The sequence below is a fragment of the Austrofundulus limnaeus genome, unplaced genomic scaffold, assembly GCF_001266775.1.
Source record: "Austrofundulus limnaeus strain Quisiro unplaced genomic scaffold, Austrofundulus_limnaeus-1.0 Scaffold219, whole genome shotgun sequence".
NCBI lineage: Eukaryota > Metazoa > Chordata > Actinopteri > Cyprinodontiformes > Rivulidae > Austrofundulus > Austrofundulus limnaeus.
This window is the reverse complement of record NW_013952621.1, coordinates 868,355-872,930: the sequence shown is the minus strand read 5'-3', so window position 1 is coordinate 872,930 and position 4,576 is coordinate 868,355.

Here is a 4,576-nt window from a genome sequence, read left to right as displayed (position 1 = left end):
TAAAAAACTGGTATATTGCTTTGAATTTACTCAACTCAGTTAAGTGGAACCAGGTCACATAACATGGTTAAGTAAATCCAACATTTCATTTTTTACAGTGCAGAATCAAGTGCGCATATTGAGAGCAGAAGATCCTTCCAGAGCCTTGGAGCGATGGCCTGGAAGGAGCGATCACCTCTAGACTTAAAGTGAGTGAAGGGGACCGTTCAAAGGTTCTGATCTGATGACCTCAGCCCTCCAGAGGGTAAATACAGACAAAACAGGGCTCTAATAAATAAGAGAGCCAGAGGGCAAAAGAATGGGGAAAGCAATTAGTGATTTTGTTTGGTTCAAAACAGCGTTAAAAACTGAAGATAATTCTTAGAACGGCTCCATCAAGTCTCCAGCAGTGAGTTCAAGGGTAACCAAGACTGATATGATTTCCTCTAATTGTATTTCACACAGGAGGCACATCTCCATGGTAATGCCATAGCAGCCAGGAGGCGCGATCACATAACAGTCAAGTCTCCCTCAGTACATTACTGGCCACAACAAATGAGTCTTTCACTGCAAAATACAGGATTTCATTTGTTTGTTTCTTTCTACATCAGCTGCTTTAATTCCCATTTTCTTTTCTTTTTTTTTTAAATAATAGAAACATTAATAAATCTTGTTGTCCAGGCAGGAGGTTTTATAAAGTTCTCATCTAAGGACACAAACAGGTCAAACTAAAAGACTTGAATAAAAGCATCTCCCCTCCCTGTTTTATCATTAATCATTCATGAGGAACCAAACACTCATCAGGCTTTTAAACAGCTGTTACGATGCTTTAAGTGACCCACCTCCAGTCACGTGATAAAGTCAGCTTCTGATAGTAATATAAACATTGTAGGTTTGGTCAATATTTAACAATGTTTGTCTCGATCAAAACGTCTGACAGCAAAAATCTTAAAGGATGATTGAGTGCCACTTGTAGTGTAGTGATGGTACGGTCAGTGTCGGAACGGGTCAGTTTGGGTGCTTTTCCATTGACGTTCCAGTCCGGTTCCAGTGGATGTGTTTTGGGTTTTTCAAAAAAGGAGTTAATGCGCAAATTGAGAGATGGAAACACATTCGCCGTATCAGTTCTGAATTTTTAAAAATTCGCCAAAAATTCAAATTAAAGTTGGATGGAAACACGACTAATGTCACTGCTACAATTGAAAAAATGGCGCCTTGAGTTGTTGTTGTAAAGGCAGCTTAAACACAACCAGTGACTCCACCCCCTAGCCAATCAGTGACGAACAGTGTTCTGATGTTGCATTTTGGTGTCAACTGGGACCGCTTGGAACCACAATGAAGTAGGTACTAAAAAAAGGGCCTGTTCCAAGAATCTGGCCTAATGGAACTGTACTGAACCGTACTGACACTACACGCACTCTTGGCATTTACTGGATGCTTGTTTGGGAAATGATGCCACAACTTAAATATCTAATCTAACTTGATTCGATTCAAACAAATCTTAAGGCCCTGTCTCACTAGACAACGTATGCCAACTTATGAACATTTTGAAGACATCTGCATTAATAATGGAATTGAAAAAATCAACAGGAAGCTTCATTTCAGCGTGCACATAATGTAATTCAAACAAATTGATCAAATTTATAACATTTATGAGCAATTTAACATAAAAAATGTWTCATAAGTTGGTATAAGTTGTTTAGTGCGACAGGGCCTTTACTTGAGTTGCAAAAGGAGCGGAAAAATTCTAGAAACTTTCACGAGGGTCAACCTTGGGAATTTTGGAAATATTCTAATTTAGAAACTTTCCATGGAAATTACAGGAGTTAACTAGAAACAGGATAATTTAAAGAAACTGTCTCATATCCAATCAAAAATGACAGCTATTTTTTTTTATGAGCAAAATGCGAGTTTGACTTGAAGTTACACTGCTGTGTCACAAACCCACAACCTTCATGAATGATTGAACACTTTTAGTTCTCATATTTTGTACKTATCTAACTCGGTGGTCAGTGTTGTGGTCTCGTAACTGTGAGGTTGCAGGTTGAAACCCAGTTTGTGTCAGAAAGGCATCCGGTGTAAAACTATTGCCAAATCTTTCCTGTGCATTCACTTTTTTCTTTTCTAAATGATTAGTAGGTTTGGCATTTTGGAAGCCAAATTTAACAAATGAGGAGACGGCTCAAGACTTTTACACAGCTGCCGCACTTTCCGAGATAAACGTAGGAGCTGTTTACCTTCGGTTACCTTTACAACAGAGTAGAAACAGACAAAATGTGAAAGTGGTCTTGCAGCACAGATGTTCCAGGAAAATATTATCCTCTTTACAATATAATTCACCTCCCATTTGCTAACTGTTTAAGAACATATAAAACCCAGGGGACAAATCAGCGAGTGAAGGGTAAGAGGTGACCAGTCCAGTGCTTCTCCCAGATTTCTGACTTTTAAGGTAATTATGATTCAAATTTTAAACCTACATGAATTACAAAAATAAGTCATTGTAAAATGTCTTTTAAAATAACAAATGTTATTGCCTTTTATTCAAATTCAATCTAAATTAGAGTAGAGTAACAGTTATTTTGGCGGAAAGGCTGAATGTACATAAATAGGATTTTCTGACAAAAATTTTCTGTCTTTTAGTTTAGTTGCAACATACAGTCGTGGCCGTAAGTGTTGGCACCCCTGAATTTTTTCCAGAAAATTATTGCAGTTACACGTTTTGTTATACACATGTACATATATTTCCTTTGTGTGTATTGGAACAATACAAAAAACAGGGGGGAAAAAAAGGCAAATTTAACATAATTTTACACAAAACTCCAAAAATGGGCTGGACAAAATTATTGGCACCCTCAACTTAACATTTGGTTGCACACATTTTGGAAAAAATAACTGAAATCAATCGCTTCCTATAACCGTCAACAAGCTTCTTACACCTCTCAACTGGAATTTTGGACCACTCTTCTTTTGCAAACTGCTCCAAGTCTCTCATATTTGAAGGGTGCCTTCTCCCAAAAGCAATTTTAAGATCTCTCCACAGGTGTTCAATGGGATTTAGATCCGGACTCATTGCTGGCCACTTTAGAACTCTCCAGCGCTTTGTTTCTATCCATTTCTGGGTGCTTTTTGAAGTACGTTTGGGGTCATTGTCCTGCTGGAAGACCAAGGTCCTAGGACGCAAACCCAGCTTTCTGACACTGGGCCCTACATTGCGTCCTAAAATCCTTTGGTAATCTTCAGATTTCATAATGCCTTGCACAAAGTCAAGGCACCCAGTTCCAGAGGCAGCAAAACAACCCCAAAACATCTTTGACTGTAGGTACTGTGTTCTTTTCTTCGTAGGCCTCATTTCGTTTTCGGTTAACAGTAGAATGATGTGCTTTACCAAAAAGCTCTATCTTGGTCTCATCTGTCCACAAGATGTTTTCCCAGAAGGATTTTGACTTACTTACATACATTTTGGCAAACTGCAGTCTAGCTTTTTTAATGTCTCTGTGTCAGAAGTGGGGTCCTCCTGGGTCTCCTGCCATAGTGTTTCAATTCAAATGTCGACGGATATTTCGAGCTGACACTGATGCACCCTGCGCCTGCAGGACAGCTGGAATTTCTTTGGAACTTGATTGGGGCTGCTTATCCACCATCTGGGCCATCCTGCGCTGCAAGCTTTTATCAATTTTTCTCCTCCGTCCACATCCAGGGAGATTAGCTACAGTGCCATGGGTTGTAAACTTCTTGATTATGTTGCGCACCGTGGACAAAGGAACATCAAGATCTCTGGAGATGGACTTGTAACCTTGAGATTGTTAATATTTTTCCACAATTTTGGTTCTCAAGTCCTCAGACAGTTCTTTTCTCCTCTTTCTGTTCTCCATGCTTAGTGTGGCACACACAGACACACAATGCAAAGATCGAGTCAACTTCTCTCCTTTTTATCTGGTTTAGGGTGTGATTTTTTTAATTGCCCACACCTGTTACTTATCACAGGTGAGTTTGAATGTGCATCACAAGCTTGAAACAGAGTTTTTTACCCTCAATTTTGAAAAAGTGCCAATAATTTTGTCCGGCCCGTTTTTGGAGTTTTGAGTAAAATTATGTAAAATTTGCCTTTTTTTCCACTGTTTTTTGTGTTGTTCTAACACACACAAAGGAAATAAACTTGTGTATAACAAAATGTGTCATTGCAATAATTTTCTGGGAGAAATAATTAATTTTCTGGAAAAAATTCAGGGGTGCCAACACTTTCGGCCATGACTGTATAACTATAGACATATTTTACTGACAGTGAGGTGCACTCAATAAACTTTGAATAAAACTCTTTGGTGATAGCATCTGAAACCCTCAGATCACAGATTATGAGATGCTAACATGATGCAGCCGTCCTCTGCAGATGGGTAAGTTTTGGAAAGTTAGTCAGGTTGATGTCTCATAGATCTTGTTTTCAGTGACTGATCACTTTGTATTGTAGCCAACTGTCTGGAATTTTTGTTAGTTTATCTATGAGAATACAGTGTTGGAAGTGTATATCAGTCATGCTAATGTTAGCTAATGAGTTAAGTTCCTCATATTAAATTACTGAATTTTACAAATAATTTGTCCT